The sequence below is a fragment of the Pseudophryne corroboree genome, chromosome 2 (assembly GCF_028390025.1).
Source record: "Pseudophryne corroboree isolate aPseCor3 chromosome 2, aPseCor3.hap2, whole genome shotgun sequence".
Taxonomy (NCBI): domain Eukaryota; kingdom Metazoa; phylum Chordata; class Amphibia; order Anura; family Myobatrachidae; genus Pseudophryne; species Pseudophryne corroboree.
This window is the reverse complement of record NC_086445.1, coordinates 813,972,242-813,989,922: the sequence shown is the minus strand read 5'-3', so window position 1 is coordinate 813,989,922 and position 17,681 is coordinate 813,972,242. Positions and strand designations below refer to the sequence as shown.

General features: G+C 47.1%; 1 protein-coding gene across 2 annotated transcripts in view; it reads right to left on the bottom strand.

Moving 5' to 3' along the window:
• Positions 1-7,915, bottom strand: part of LOC135049797 (serine/arginine-rich splicing factor 3-like) — a 54,915-nt gene extending 47,000 nt beyond the window's left edge. The window contains exon 1 of one of the 2 annotated variants that reach the window (XR_010241479.1): positions 7,585-7,915. The gene's annotated coding sequence lies outside the window, so the exon portion shown is untranslated. The remainder of the gene's footprint in view (positions 1-7,584) is intronic. The other variant, XM_063955672.1, reaches the window with a different exon arrangement.
• Positions 7,916-17,681: the final 9,766 nt, after the last annotated feature.

Here is a 17,681-nt window from a genome sequence, read left to right as displayed (position 1 = left end):
ATCCTCTACGGACTAGGAGAAAAGGATTTACCGGTAGGTACCAAAATCCTATTTTCTCATACGTCCTAGAGGATGCTGGGGACTCCAAAAGGACCATGGGGATTATACCAAAGCTCCAAAACGGGCGGGAGAGTGCGAACGACTCTGCAGCGCCGAATGAGCAAACGAAAAAGGTCCCCAACAAATCGGATATCAAACTTGTAGAGTATAGCAAAAGCGTTTGATCCCGACCAAGAATCCGCTCGGCAAAATTGACGCGCCGAGACTCCCCGGGCATCTGCCCAAGATAAGCCCATCTTCCCAGAAGAATGGACCTCCACCTACCTCGGCGATGGCAATCCAGCCATAGAATGAACATGCCAAACCGCATCACAGAATCAGGGTGTAACAGACTGCATAACGGAATCTCCCAAACTACGCTGGGAACATGCCAGACAAATAGAGCTTCTGTTACTCCACACTGAGCCAAATTGGCGAATTACATACTCAAATCCCCGGCTAGATCGAGGAAATTTGAAACAGTTAATGCCTAAGTAACTACCAGCAACAAAATAGGCCGATTTCTGTTAAACCCAGAAACGACTCTAGGTAGAACTACCAACCTAGTACCCAATTCCTCTCTATCCACCTGAAAAATCAAGCAAGGGTCTTGTGAGACAAAACACACCACTTCCGACCCCCGCCTTGCGGATGTTAAAGCCAATAGCATGACCACCTTCCGAGAGAGAAATTTTGTAAAGAAACTTATTAGGCTTGCCTCCCTACCGGCTTGTAAAGTATGGATAAGCACGACCTAGCTGAAAGACTTCCATAGGAGTCTTCGTGGATACACACCGAGACATATAAGTACTCCAACTGCAGTGGTAACTCTTTGTCGTTAGTTCTTTCCTAGCCTGAAGAATTGAGGAAACGACTTCACCGGGAACACCCGTTCGGCTTAGGATATGGCATTCAACCGCCTCGCCATCAGACGCAGCCGCGGTAAGTCATGCTACACGCCCTGATCTTGTTGTAACATTATCTCACGTAGAGGAAGAGGGCCGTAATCTTCTATGAGTAAATCATGAAAAACTGGATAGCCAACCCTCGTTGGCTAGCCCAGATTCAAGAGGAACACCGGAACGTTCTAACAACTTCCGCTCCCCACCGCGAGAAAAGTGAAAGCTGAGAGGCCACATAGACCGACTAAAGACACCCACGGTGTCACGAGGAAGTCCACTACTATATCTTGAGTGTCCCTTGACCTGGAATAATCTCCTTGAGGCCTCTCATTGAGGCGAGACGCCAAAATGTCCAATTGCGACACTCCTCAAAGACTTGTCACGTCTGGTAAAGCTTCTCGATGATGACCGAATTTTGTCCAGCTGGATATCGCGTCAGCAGAGGAAATCTATTCCCCCGTCATTTACCTCCGGAACGAAGACTGCTAATATAGTGTTTTCCAGACCTCCCCTTCAACTGCAACCTGTGCAACTTCTGCCAATGCCGGTTGCTCCATGTTCCGCCATAGCGGCCTACCTACGCCACTGCTGACAAGTCGTCCGGCAGAACTAACACGGGCAGAACACGAAGAATACGTTCGTCGAAAATAGCTCTTAATTCCAGAAAGCTTACAGTAGACAAGTTTTTTAACTTGACTATATCCTCTGGAAATACGTCCCTTGTAAAAGACTGCTCCCCAGCATCGGAGATCTGTATGCACGTACACCAGGCTCTAACCTGGATCCCGAACCTACATTCCTCTAGAAGGAGAGAACCGAACAGACACCACCGGAGCGATGTCCCGGCCGTTTGGATTATATTCCGGTGCATGCGCAGGTGAGCCCCAGACCAGATTCCCAACTGGTCCCATAAACCACTCTGATAATAGACCTGCTCACCGAAAAAGGCCCCTTAGGCCGCAGCCATCTGTTTTATAAACGGAACATATTGATGAGGTGTCACCTCAAACCCGATCCAACTCTGGATCCTCAGACCTCTTTCCACAGGAAAAACACCGAACCATAACCGGTCCGCATCTAGTCTGAAACCCACTTTCGACGTCTGCGTCGTTGGGAACAACAGCCATCCCTGTGTCTAAAAATAGTCAGAGAGAAACAACGATTTGTACCTTAATACAGGAACAGCCAGAGACTGTCCTGAACCTGACGCACTTCTGTATGGTATCGCGTACTATCTCCCCTTCCAGAAGGGAACGGCAAGGACTATTAGAAAAACAGTAAGGGGAGACAACCGGAACTCAGAATGTCCCCCTTTAGATTCTATGAATAACTCACAGGTCCTAGTCTATTCCTGGACTAACAGAAACTTATCAGACAAGTGGTCACCGGAGTGGGAACCCGCCAGATAGACTCCGCGACAAGTGGTGGATGTAGTGGAAACAGAAACGACATCCACTTCTGCGAACCTAACAAGACCGCAGACCACTTACCTTTTCACCTTTCACTGTCTGTACAGAAAAATGAAAAGAAAAAAGAACGGTATCGAACCGGTTAAAAATTACTGCACCCTACAAAAGAATGCATCACCAACCGTCGTGAGGGAGGCTAACTCACGAAATTAGAGTTACCAGAGGAATCCGCTGAGAGTGACTGAACAGAGGCCACACCCACAGCTGTACACCATCCTCCAGCATCTCCCTGAGACATCCTCCGCATCTTTCCGGTCACACCTCCTGCTGTCACGTGGCAGCCTGCTGGAATGTTATAAGGTAGAACAAACATAGGCAAGGCTACCCACTCTGGGTAGGGTAATACTGTCGGATGCCTACCGAATACAACACTTTCTCAAGTGCATACAGTGTAAATAAGGTCAAAATATAGAAATAAAATTTCACTTAGCTGCCTGTGTATGATCCTTTGCGACCGGGCTCTGCGTCGACCAGGAGTTGACTGTCATAATTTTCTCTCCGCGTTGTGAAGAGAATAATATTCGGACTCCTCGAGAGGATCGAAACCAACTCGTCACGGCCAATCTAGAGCTTAATCAACAGAGCGACCAGCACATGTTAAGAATACCATTATTTCAGGATTCATTGATAAACATCCTGCAACACACAATAAAACACATATATCCAACTCATGCATATATAAACCCATATCTACATATATAAACATATAGACATAACCTATATGCAAGTGGATTGTCCCGACCAGCCAGGTCCCTAGAGACAGTAATGTGTTGTGAATGTGTATGACCATGTACTGACATGCTCCCGATGTGGATCTACCTGGAACGTTATGGTCGACAGAAAACTTTAGTAAATGTCGACAGCAAGGGATAGTAATTGGGCAAAAAATAATAATAATAATTGGGAACCCCGAGAGGTCTGAGGGAAGCATACAAATACAATTTTGATAAGACTCCCCCCACAAACACCTGAATATATACATATATATATATAGGTACAAGGCAATAACTGCCTGACAATTTTTTTACCCAGGAAATACTGTTGATGCCGACAGGGCATCCACAAACCATTGTGACTTCCCGAATGTGTTAATTGTTTTAAGCACACCAAAACCAACTTGGTAATACTTAATTTTCCGAATCAAGTACTGCCGTGTGTCGGCGCAGCCACCAGATATCCCCACAACCGCTCGTAATTAAGCCCCCACACCTGTCGACACATGTCGACAACCAATAGTGGGTAAACTAACAGGGAAACAGTGAATGTATGTATTACAACAAGGATTATGCATCCGTTATCCAACATAATGCTATATGACAACCATATAGCAGTAAAAACACTGTGCCCCCCTCCATCTTACAATACAGTAAGTTCTGGCGGGGATGTGAGGAAAATGGCGCTGACTCCATTCTTAGGACTAAGCTCCGCCTCCTCCCAGCGCTTTCTCGCCCCTTCAGTGAGATACATATAGTCTGGGCCCTTATATAGTGTAAATCCACTATATATATATATATATATATATATATATATATATATATACTCAAATACTGCCGTTCAGGGCGCCCCCGTGCATCCTGGACCCAAGTAAACCATTGGTGTGTGTGAGCACTGACGCGGCGCACGACCGCCCTTATGCCCGGCGGTATCGCGTGTGGCGCCGGGGACCAATATATATGAATAAACAATGCAGCCCAGGGCGCCCCCCTCCGTCCCGGCGCCCTGCACCCAAGGAGCTGGCGTCGGGGGAGAAATGGCGCGTAACGCACTGGAACACGCTAGCGGGGTCCGGGGCACAGAGCCTCGTCACCGCCAGTTAACCTCACACTGTCCTTAATATGCTGCCCAGGGCGCTCCCCCCCCCCCAGCACCCTGTACCCGAGAGAGCCGGCGGCGGGGAGGAAACGGCGCGTAGTGCGCTACAATGTGCTGCCGGGGGTCCGAGACACGGAGCCTCGGCACCGCGAGACTGATCATAAACAGCCCATCAGATTCTAAAATGCTGCCCAGGGCGCTCCCCCCCCAGCGGCCTGCACCCGTGGGAGCTGGGTGCAGGGAGGAATGGCGCGCAGTGCGCTGTTATATGCTGGCGGGGGTAGGAGAGACAGTGCCCCAGCACCAATCTGCTTTAATGCCAGCCTTAAAAGAAAACAGTAACCTGCTGCCCAGGGCGCTCCCTCCCAGCGCCCTGCACCCTGTGAGTGCTTTGGTGTGTGGGAGCATGGAGTGTAGCACGATCTGTTACCTCCGTTATTGAAGTCTTCTGCCGTCACTGAAGTCTTCTGTTCTTCACATACTCACCCGGCTTCTTTCTTCTGGCTTCTGCGAGGGGGTTGACGGCGTGGCTCTGGGAACAAGCAGCTAGGCTCACCAAGTGATCGAACCCTCTGGAGCTAATGGTGTCCAGTAGCCGAGAAGCAGAGCCTTTAAACTAAGAAGAAGTAGGTCCTGCTTCTCTCCCCTCACTCCCACGCTGCAGGGAGTTTGTAGCCAGCAGGTCTGCATGAAAATAAAAAACCTAACAAAGTCTTTCAGAGAAACTCAGTAGAGCTCCCCTAGTGTGTGACCCATCACTCCTGGGCACAAAGTCTAACTGAGGTCTGGAGGAGGGGCATAGAGGGAGGAGCCAGTTCACACCCAGTTTAAAAGTCTTTATAGTGTGCCCAAGCTCCTGCGGATCCATCTATACCCCATGGTTCTTTTGGAGTCCCCAGCATCCTCTAGGACGTATGAGAAATCATAGTTTTGATAGAGGATAACCACTCCAGCTCCCTTGCTGGTATCTGCGCTACAAACAGTGCAATCCTGATTACATGGAATGAGATCATCCTGAGAGGACATGTCCTCAGCTGCATATGACACAGAGTCCCTGGACGTAGCTGACTGGAGACCCCAAACACTCCACACACACACACAGTTAGACAGAGTTTCCCCCCTGAGAATGGCAAGAGAGACACAGATCAGAGCCAACCCACTCACAGCGCTGTTATATATAAAGGACACCCCTTATCAGCGCCCACTGTGTACTGTAATAGTTACACGGATCTAATTCACCACCTCCCCCCCCCCCTTCTACAACCCCCTGGTACCGCACAGGATAGCGCTGGAGTTGCTTGGAGGGACGGCTCTGTCAGCGTCTGTGTACAGGAACTGCAGGCAGGAAAATGGCGCTGAACACTGCTAGGTCGGCTCTGAGAAGCTCCACCCCTTCAAGATGGCGCATCTTCCTGCACAAATTCTTTATACTGGCCTGAGGACTCCGTCGAAAGGCGGGGGATTCCGTCCCCTGTTGAGGCTGAGTACGGAGGATTGTGACGCTAGCCTGGGGATTCAGTCTCCGGTTAGCGTCTGTGACCAGTGTAGGGTATTAAGTCGCTGGCTCAGGACGCGCCTCAAAGCGCCAACACTGTGTGCCGCTGAGCCTTCCCGGAGCGCAGCTGCTCAGAGCTGTGCTCCTACCCTGGTGCCGCCATATCTCGCCTCTTCTGATCTTCTGGCTCTGTAAGGGGGTGGCGGCATAATGCCGGGGTGAGCGATCCCCTGTGGCGGGGAACTTTCCATCCCCTCAGGAGCTCAGTGTCCTGTCAGCGAAGATAGTGGCTCAGAACCCGCAGGGCGAACACTACTACCTCCCCTTAGTCCCTCGAAGCAGGGAGGCTGTTGCCAGCAGCCTCCCTGTAAAATAATAAACTCTAAATTAAATTTTAATAAAGAAGCTCTGTAGAGCTCCCCTAGCTGTGAACGGCTCTTCCGGGCACATTTTCTAAACTAGGTCTGGTAGGAGGGGCATAGCGGGCCAGCCCACACTCTTAGGGGAACATTTACTAAGCAGAGATTAGAGCGGAGAAGTGAGCCAGTGGAGAAATTTCTCCATCAACCAATCAGCAGCTCTGTATCATTTTATAGTATGCAAATTATAGATGTTACTTTAGTGCTGATTGGTTGCCATGGGCAACTTCTCCACTGGCTCACTTCTCCGCTCTTATCACTGCTTAGTAAATGTACCCCTTAAACTCTTAAAGTGCCAGTGGCTCCTAGTGGACCCGTCTATACCCTATGGCAGTGGTTCCCAAACTTTTTTTACTCATGACGCCCTAGAGTATCAGAATTTTTCCACGGCACCCCTAAGCCAAAAGTTTCTTATTGAGAATTTTAGAAAACAATAGGTAAATTATGTTTGTGTCACCCATAGTTTCTTTAGCGTGTTGCGGGACAATATTTGCTTCTGTTTGTCCTCATATTTTATGATTGACAGCCACCAGCACTGGTTTTGTCTATTACTTTGACCAAAAATAGTTTGAATTGGTCCTGGACCACCAATCCAAGGCACCCCTGCTAGTGTCCTGAGGCACCCCAGGGTGCTACGGCACACAGTTTGGGAACCACTGCCCTATGGTACTAACGTGGATCCCAGCATCCTCTAGGACGTAAGAGAACATTTGAATTGTGAGCGCTTTTCCCTGCAGTTATTCCTGTCACTGGATAGTCTGTTTAAATGTATTATCATCTTTTATTTATTTGTACAGCAGCAAAGCAGGGGGTAATTACACAGTGCAATATGTCTGCTGGAAAGGCATATAAAGAAAATGGGGAAATGAAACAAAGGGCACAGGTGACATTTATACAGTGCAGCCACATTAATACAGGTACTGTACACATTCACTTTACGAAACGCATTGTTTTGCATGTTCACAATCCAGCTGGTCGCTCTGTGATAGTATACAAATCAAATATTATTGGGATTTATTTAAGGAAGCCAGGGAAGGACCCACAGATTAATGTCATCACCTGTGGTAAAATTACCCAATAACTGTTTCTGCATGATTTTGGCTTAATAAATGTAACCCCTACTGTGTGGTGTACGGCACTGTGGCTACCTATGCACTATATGTGTCTGCATAGTATTACTGTCCTGGTGTAGTTCTGATAGTCACTGCATTGGTGACAGGGAAGATCACTCTTCCTGGCAGCGAAAGGGTGCTGCAGCGCTGAGAGGCTGCTGTGTACGGTGATGGGGACATGGGACGAGACTAGGACAATGGTAGCAATGACCGTAATAATGGCCGCATGCCGGGCATGCCACTCGTTAAAAGGGGAGCGCGAGGCGGTAAATGTGGCTCGCGGACGGAGGGTGCATTAGGGGAATCCGCGGCGAGGAATGGGCTCGCGCTGCTTACCGGAGGCGCCGGAGAGAAGTGGCCTGGAATGGCAGCCAAGACAGGCTATGAGAGAAACGACCTGGAAGCAGAGACACTGTCAGAAGGACGAGGAGGAGTTCCCTCCCTGAATGTGAGATCCGGCCACCCCGTACCAGCCGGGAGTCGGTACATGAGGAGGAGTCCCGGGGAAGTCTTTTGGTGCTAGTGATGCCCCGAGGAGGCCCTCACGCTCACATTGTGATCAGATTCAGAAGGATACGGTTTAGAGAGGAGCAATACCATACATTGCCGCTAGTCAGCTCGGGTCTGGGGCTCCAGGTCGACACACCTTAGGTCGACGTGGAAAAAGGTCGACATGAGTTGTTTTTTTTATAATGGTGTCGTTTTCTTCGTAGAGTGGGGTCATTCCGAGTTGATCCCTCGTTAGCTAGTTTTAGCAGTCATGCAAATGCTATGCCACCACCCACTGGGGAGTGTATTTTAGCTTAGCAGAAGTGCGAACGCATGCACAGCCGAGCTCTGGAAAAACAGTTTGTGCAGTTTCAGAGTAGCTCTGAACCTACTCTGCGCTTGCGATCACTTCAGCCTATTCATGTCCGGATTTGACGTCATATACCCGCCCAGCGAACGGCCAGTCATGCCTATGTTTTTGCAAACACTCCCTGAAAACTGTCAGTTGACACCCAGAACCGCCCCCTTCCTGTCAATCTTCGTGCGGCCGCCAGTGCGACTGAAAACTTCGCTACAACCTGTGCACAACCACAATGGGCTTTGTACCCGTATGACGCGCGTGCGCATTTCGGCCCATACGCATGCACAGAAATGCAGATTTTTAGCCTGATCGCTGCGCTGCGAACAACGGCAGCTAGCGATCAACTCGGCATGACCCCCAGTGACCGGGAACCCCAATTAGTGCACCGAGTCCCCTCGCATAGCGAGCGAACGCTGCGCTCGGCACAGGTTACCGTTCCCAAACGTAGTCCACGTGGATCGTAAAGTATGAAAAAGTTCATAAAATAAAAAAGTGAAAAACTCATGTCGACCTTGTCCATGTCGACCTTGTGCCCATGTCGACCTAAGGCGTGTCGACAAATTGGTGTCGACCTAAGGTGTGTCGACCTTTTTGGTGTCGAACTGGAGTACGGATACCGTCAGCTCAGTGTCAGTGGTGTCTGTTCATGAAGGCGTGGATGAGTCAGTAGAGAAGTTGCCCATGGCAACCAATCAGCTGCTACATATAATTTTGAAGAGTGCACTTTATAAATGTTACCTCAACATTGACTGGTTGCCATGGTCAACTTCTCCACTGGCTCACGTCTCCACTCTTTTCACTGCTTCAAGAATAGACCCCAGTGTCCCCGTGCACAGCTCTTTTTGACAATGCACAGTGGGACTAATTCAGACCTGATCGCTAGGCTGCGTTTTCGTACAGCGGGCGATCAGGTCTAAACTGCACATGTGTATGCACCGCATTGCGCAGGCGCACGGGTACAAAGCGGATCACCGCTCAGCGATAGGTTTGTGCAACAAATCCGTTCACACGGGCGTTCGCAAGGAGATTGACAGGAAGAAGGCGTTTGTGGGTGGCAACTCACCGTTGCAGGGAGTGTTTTGAAAAACGCAGGCGTGTCCATGCGTTTGCAGGGAGGGTTCATGACGTCAATTCCGGTCCCGGACAGGCTGAAGTGATCGCAGCGGCTGAGTAAGTCCTGGATTACTCAGAGACTGCACAAAATCAGTTTGTACAGCTCTGCTACACATGCGTTCGCACACTTGCACAGCTAAAATACACTCCCCTATGGGTGGCGACTGATAGCAGCAGTGCAAAAATTGCTTGCTAGCGATCAGGTCTGAATTAGGCCCAGTGTGTGGACTGCAGAGAGTGACTGCCGACACTCGTGAAACAGGGAGTGAGTGTGTGAGTTTCTTCACTCCCCACGTCATCAGGCCCCATAGCCCTGCATGCTAATATGGACGAGATTGTCCATATTGGCCTGCATGTTTAAACGAGCGGGCACCAATGATGAACGAGCGTGGGGCCGCGCATCGTTCATCGTTGGTGCCTACACACTGAAAGATATGAACGATATCTCGTTCATTAATGAACGAGGTCGTTCATATATTTTAATGTAATTGGTAGAGATGTGCGGCTGGCACTTTTCGTGTTTTGTGTTTTGGTTTTGGTTCTAATTCCATTTTTGTGTTTTGGTTTTGGTTTGGTTTTGCCAAAACCACCCTTTCGTGTTTTGGTTTTGGTTTTGGATCTGGATGATTTAAAAAAACAAAACAAAAAAAAAAAACAGCTAAAATCACAGAATTTGGGGGTAATTTTGCTCCTAAAGTATTATTAACCTCAATAACAATCATTTCCACTCATTTCCAGTCTATTCTGAACACCTCACACCTCACAATATTGTTTTTAGGCCTAAAAGTTGCACCGAGGTGGCTGTACGACTAAGCTAAGCGACACAAGTGTGCGGCACAAACACCTGGCCCATGTAGGAGTGGCACTGCAGTTACAGACAGGATGGCACTTAAAAAAAACTAGTCCCCAAACAGCACATGATGCAAAGAAGAAAAAGAGGTGCAATTAGGAAGCTGGATGGCCAAGCTAAATGACACAAGTGTACGGCACAAACACCTGGCCCATCTAGGAGTGGCACTGTTACAGACAGGATGGCACAAAAAAACTAGTCCCCTAACAGCACATGATGCGAAGAAAAAAAAAGAGGTGCAATGAGGTAGCTGGATGGCCAAGCTAAGTGACACAAGTGTGCGGCACAAACACCTGGCACATCTAGGAGTGGCACTGCAGTTACAGACAGGATGGCACAAAAAAACTAGTCCCCTAACAGCACATGATGCAAAGAAGAAAAAGAGGTGCAATGAGGTAGCTGGATGGCCAAGATAAGCGACACAAGTGTGCAGCACAAACACCTGGCCCATCTAGGAGTGGCACTGCAGTTACAGACAGAGTGACACTTAAAAAAACTAGTCCCCTAACAGCACATGATGCAAAGAATAAAAAGAGGTGCAAGATGGAATTGTCCTTGGGCCCTCCCACCCACCCTTATGTTGTATAAACAGGACATGCACTCTTTAACAAACCCATCATTTCAATGACAGGGTCTGCCACACAACTGTGGCTGAAATGACTGGTTTGTTTGGGCTCCCACCAAAAAAGAAGCAATCAATCTCTCCTTGCACAAACTGGCTCTATAGAGGCAAGATGTCCACCTCATCATCATCCTCCGATTCCTCACCCCTTTCACCGTGTACATCCTTCTCACTGAGTATTAATTCATCCCCACTGGAATCCACCATCACAGGTTCCTGTGTACTTTCTGGAGGCAATTGCTGGTAAAGGTCTTCCCGGAAGACTTTATAATTCATTTTGATGAACATCATCTTCGCCAGATTTTGTGGAATAACCTCCTACGCCGATCGCTGACAAGGTTACCGGCTGCACTAAACACTCTTTTGGAGTACACACTGGAGGGGGGGCAACTTAGGTAAAAAAAAGCCAGTTTGTGCAAGGGCCTCCAAATTGCCTCTTTTTCTTGCCAGTATACGTACAGACTGTCTGACATGCCTACTTGGATGCTGTCACTCATATAATCCTCCACCATTCTTTCAATGGTGACAGAATCATATACAGTGACAGTAGACATGTCAGTAATCATTGGCAGGTCCTTCAGTCCAGACCAGATGTCAGCTTTCGCTCCTGACTTCCCTGTATCACCGCCAGCGGGTGGGCTAGGAAATGTTATCCTTTTCCTTGCAGCCCCAGTTGCGGGAGAAATTGAAGGAGGAGCTGTTGATGGGTCACGTTCCGCTTGAGTTGACAATTTACTAACCAGCAGTTCTTTGCACCTCTGCACACTTGTGTCTGCTGGAAAGAGAGATACAACGTAGGCTTTAAACCTAGGATCGAGCGTGGTGGCCAATATGTAGTGCTCTGATTTCAACATATTGACCACCCTTGAATCCTGGCAAAGCGAATGAAGGGCTGCATCCATAAGTCCCACATACTTTGCGGAATCGCTCCGTCTTAGCTCCTCCTTCAATTTCTCCAGCAGCTTCTGCAAAAGCCTGATGAGGGGAATGACCTGACTCAAGCTGGCAGTGTCTGAACTGACTTCACGTGTGGCAAGTTCAAAGTGTTGGAGAACCTTGCACAAGACAGAAATCATTCTCCACTGCGCTTGAGTCAGGTGCATTACCCCTCCTTTGCCTATATCGTAGGTGGATGTATAGGCTTGAATGGCCTGTTGCTGCTCCTCCATCCTCTGAAGCATATAGAGTGTTGAATTCCACCTCGTTACCACCTCTTGCTTCAGTTGATGGCAGGGCAGGTACAGGAGTGTTTGCTGGTGCTCCAGTCTTCGGCACGCAGTGGCAGAATGCTAAAAGTGGCCCGCAATTTTTCGGGCCACCAACAGCATCTTCTGTACACCCCTCTCATTTTTCAAAAAATTCTGCAACACCAAATGAATTGTATGTGCAAAACATGGGATGTGCTGGAATTTGTCCAGTTGTAATGCACGCACAATATTGGTGGCGTTGTCCGATATCACAAATCCCCAGGAGAGTCTAATTGGGGTAAGCCATTCTGCGATGATGTTCCTCAGTTTCCGTAAGAGGTTGTCAGCTGTGTGCCTCTTATGGAAAGCGGTGATACATAGTGTAGCCTGCCAGGGCTGTTTCTAGCCAATTTGTCTCCCAGTGCGAGATTTAAAAATGCGCCCCCCCCATTGCCATCAAAAAAATGCGCCCCCCCATAGCTATAAAAAAACAAAAAGCATGCGCGCCGGAGGCACGCGCGATCCCGGCAAGGGTGTGTGACCTCATTAAAATGAGCGTGGTCTCATTATAGTGGGCATGGCCTCATCTGATATCATCACGGTGATAAAGCTAACTATTTATCTTATAACATTCACTATAAATGGGTAAGAGACTCAGTACGCAATTGGCGTGTGGGGTACCGTAAGGGTATGCACTTAGCGTAGCATACGCTCGGCCGTGATCGAGACGCACATGCGACACGCTCGCTCACAGCTTAATGCGTGGTGTCGAGCCCGCTATAGGCGGCCGACTACCGTAATGCTACGCTACCAGCGTAGCGGACGCTCGAGTCCACGAGGAGAACACGAGCGGCGCAGACGCTCACGGGATGACAATCAGTAAACCTTGAATGTAACACACAGAAAGGATACTCTTATACTGTAAACCTTGTACTGAAATACTGTAGCGATGTAACGCTGCTTAACCTTGTTAATGCTAAAGCTGCTTGAGCGTTTGAGACGCTCCTATTACCCTCTGCAATATAATAAACACACGATACCTTGCTAAGGTTCCAACACCTTTACTAACAAGCTTTTAGTTATATCGAAAAGGGGAAACAGTTTACAAGTCATACACTACATGCTAACATATCATTCTAACAGAATATCTAGACAGAAATATACAATAGCGTCACAATCCTATACTATAACAGAGAGAGAGAGAGAGAGAGTATGGCCAATACAAACAAAGAACAAGTTGGCTACAGAGAATTACTTACACACACTGGGAACGATCGCTGCGCAGCTTCTGGTACCAGCTCCAAGTTAGTCAAGATGAAAACCGTTTGTGGAGAGTGAGACTGAGCTGGCCAGGCTGGCTGATCTTATATACACTGCGTACAGTACACTACAAAGGGACCTATAATCTCATTGTTCATTGGACACAGGAATGTCTCCTCGCATCATAACAAAAGGTCATAGGTTAGTTTGAACAGGTGGGCTGTGACTATATCAAACTGCTCAGGTGGGAGGGAATCTGAAGATTCCCGCCGCATGGGTAATGAATCGCAAATATAGTAAATGTCCAGAAATTACTAATGGCCATAACTATACGCAGGAGCGATTAATCTTTACCTAACCAGCACCGGATTGTTTCTAATAAAATGTTCTTTAGTTAGGTACCAGACACAGCTGCTCAAACCCTGTCTGACCCTTCGTACCATACAAAGAGGAATTCCTCTGTCCAGCGACCCTTTACGTTAAACAAACTTACAGTCATTATTAAGGGGAACATTATCTATAAAACATACTATTTGGTTTTATTATTTAACATTTGAGTCGCCCGCTAGACGCACACAAACTCTACCGTAAATGCACATACCACGCGCCAATGTGCACGGCCGTAGAAGCTCCATTACGCAGCTGCGAGTATCCGCACGCACGGGAGAGAATGTGCACGTGCAGCGGGCAAGCGCATGAAGTGAATATATGGCAACGTGTAGCATGATATTTTTCCGACTTTGACAGTCCACCCTTTGGCAGTCATCAATAACTGCCACTTCCTAAAACAGTTCAAAAGAAAAATATATGTCATAATGCAAATACAATTTTATGATTGGGTAAAGGGAGGAGAGGAGCAGGTGGGAAAAGGGTATGACCTAGTGAGATAGTAGAAGCATGTGTGTATGAATCCATGTTTGAGGGGTCATGTATCATCATGCCGTACGTGTTTTAAATCAAGCTTCGAGGTATTGCGAAGTATACATTTGAATTCCTTCTTATCCCGTATTACGGGTCTGTGGATGGGCTGTCAAACTTTACCGAGCTCTTTTCGGCTTTTAGTTGTAACAAAATGGGGAAGCACATTTTAGTTGATGATACATGAATGGGGGGATATGTGAGTGCTGATATCTGTGCCTATATTCCCTATTGACTATGTGTGTCATTACCTGAAGGTTGTAGAAATGAAGATAAGAAGCAATTATGGTAAATGCAGTCATAAACTATGTGAGTTTAATATACATTTGCCGATTGAGGTCTTGTCTTGTGTCTTGTCTCGATGTACATGTTGACTGTAGTCTCCTGATGCTTTTGCTATAAAGGACGGCAAAAGTTTTTCCATTGTCCAGAAAGTTAGTCACTAAAATATTTGGGCTATCGTAAAATTTAAAGTCACTAGGGATATTTGGGGCTTGTAGCATAGTTCATCAATGGTCTGTATAAAAGAGGTTGTCAAATTCTTCTTCCAAGCGGATGTCTTTGTACCTTGGAGGAAAACAAAGGAGAAACGGGTGAAAGAAACGGACCGTGGAATCACATTTTCATCACAACATTGTCTCTATCGTTGGGTCATAAATCAGATTAGTTGTTGTTAGTACAGTGTCCTCGCTCCTCAGACTCATCACCCTGGTACTACCTTTACACTTCGCTAAAACCCGAACGCATCTAAATATCAGGCCAACCAATATGACGACTCCCAGAATACACAAAAGAAATTTCCCTACATCCATAATAATACCTTGGGCCCATTCTCCTAAGCCCGAGACCCAATTTCGTGGGTTCAACAATGACACCCAACTGGTCAGCTCATTACCCACAGCAGCGAGTGTGAGATTGTGTTTCCTTCGAAACTCCCACTTTAATTGTAAAATGTCATCCATCTTTTGGTCTATGACCTCGGCTGGGTCCTCCGTGCTGTTGGTAATGTACGTGCAGCACTTTATTCCATATTGAGTTGCTAGGGTAACACAATACCCGCCTGTCACAGCTGTGAGGTAATTGAGAATCATCCTATGCTGAACCAGTTCTGTTTTGTAGGCTTGTAACTCTTTCCCAGTGTACCTGAATGTGTCGTCATACATTTCGGTGATATTGTCTAATAAATTTGCAAGCGCAGATATATATTTATAATTTATCACTCCTCTGGCGGTACGAGTGATATCTAACGCGAGTAGGAATTGAATCCCGGTGGATTCATGGATCAGATCAGAGGCTGAATGCTCTGTCCTCTCTATCAGGTGCCGTTTAACGACGTGCTCGTAATGAGTGTGAGTATAAGGAGCTTGGGCACTGCGGTGAATATCTTTCATTTTGTTATGGGTTACAGTCATTACTTCAGGCAGTACTTTCCCAATATAGCACAATCCCTCTGAGTTTGGGGCAAGCCACTTATACGCCTTCCTCCCGCATATGAAATATGCATCATCGGGGAGAACATATGGGACGGAGTATGACATTATCATGTTACAAATTTTCCATGTGAAATCTCCTAACCCTAACTCTCCCATCTGTTTAGTACACGTATCAGTTTGTACGATCTGTGCACAGTATCCTGGTGATACTTCTCCAACTCGCATGGTCCTACTTCCTAAGGTGTACCTATACCGGAAAAATTTCCTATGGTCGGCTATCTGGCGTATAAGTTCTGTGTCTATGGGCATTCTGTCGGGTCTGTATGAAAAGGTCATGGTTTGATTACTCCATGACACTTCCCAATTTCCCGGCTTTCGGGGATTGGAAATGTTAAAGCACACTAAGGACCTATCCACATGATATTGGTGGAGCTTCAAACTAGGAGGACTAGAGATATTAAACCTCTTGTCCACCGGCCTCCCACCACTTAGCTCAAGTACCTCTCCTACAGTTAAAGGGAATGGTACTAGTCCTGATTTGCTATGGCCTTGAGGTACTCGAGAGCATACCCAACAGTCTGTCTGATTTAACACTTTACCCACTAAGGAGTGATAGTCACTCAATGGATGCCGGTCCATGTGGACATTAAAACTGGACTGACATTTCTTTATGCACCCATCCTCAACTATATTGTCACAATGCCTACAGATGCAGTTCTCTTCAGCTAACAATCCTTCACAATTCCTTCTATTGTCAATGCTACCTGATCGTTTTCTGATACTCGCCTTTACTCTGTGATTATGTTGTTCTTGGAAATCTACGCCTGCATCCTGGTCATCAGAACCCATTCCCGATCCTTTCTCGACCTCCATGGTACTCTCACCGAAACAGACTACTCTGGTCAACATCATGGTCAACAGGAAAATCCGGATCACAGTCTCTTGGGGCAAGTCCATCTTAGAGGAGTAAAAGGAGAAAAATAAGAAATGGGAAAGGAAATAGGAGGGAGGTGGGAACTGGAGAAAATAACAAATGGGAAAAAGAAATCTGGCTCGACAAGCTTCCGGTCTTATTATTCTCAGCGCTCGGGTGTCGTCTCAATCCTCCCTGAACAGACACTCTAGTGATACAACCTCTACCGTCTGTTCTTTATCACGGGACCTCTCTGGGTCAGTGACCTTTTTACAATGAGACGAATGGACCCAAGTCTCTCTCTCGGCAACCTTCAATGCTGTTGTGCTGGTCAATAAGACTTGATATGGTCCTTCCCATCTGTCAATAAGGCAACCTGAGCGTAGAAAATTCCATATCATTACATAATCCCCAGGTTCAATGTCATGACAATTACTGTCTGGCAGATCAGGAATCACCAACTTTCGATTATCATTCTGATTCCTCAATTGCTTACTCATCTTAACCAAGTACTTTACAGTTACTTCATTGTTACATTTAAAATCATCCTGGGGGTTAATCATAACATGAGGTTGTCGACCAAACAGAATTTCAAAAGGAGACAGATTAAGAGGGGACATGGGAGTGGTTCTGATGCTGTATAATACGATCGGCAAAGTTTCAGGCCATAACAGTCCTGTTTCAGTCATTACCTTGCTCAATTTATTTTTAATAGTGCTGTTTACTCTTTCCACCTTTGCACTCGCCTGGGGGCGATACGGAGTGTGCAGCTTACTATTAATTCCCATCAACTTACACATTGTTTGAAAGACTTCACCTGTAAAATGGGTACCCCTATCACTTTCAATGATTCTAGGGATACCATACCTACACACAAATTCCTGCACAATTTTCTTTGCAGTAAACACAGCGGTATTTGTGGCTGCGGGAAATGCTTCGACCCAATTTGAGAATACATCAATACAGACCAAAACATACTTTAAATTTCTACAAGGTGGTAATTGTATGAAATCAATCTGTATTACCTGGAAAGGGCCATCTGTCGGAGGGATATGGGATGGCTCTGTCGGTATTGCCTCTCCGATATTCTTCCTCAAGCAGGTGAGACATGTCATTGCTCTTTTACCCGCATGGGAGGAAAATCCTGGGGCGCACCAATAAGCTCTTACTAGCTTACACATTCCTTCTTTGCCTAGATGAGTCAGCCCGTGTGCTGCTTCCGCTAGACTTGGAAGGTATGCTCTGGGTGCCACTGGCTTACCATGTCCATCTGTCCAGAGTCCTGAG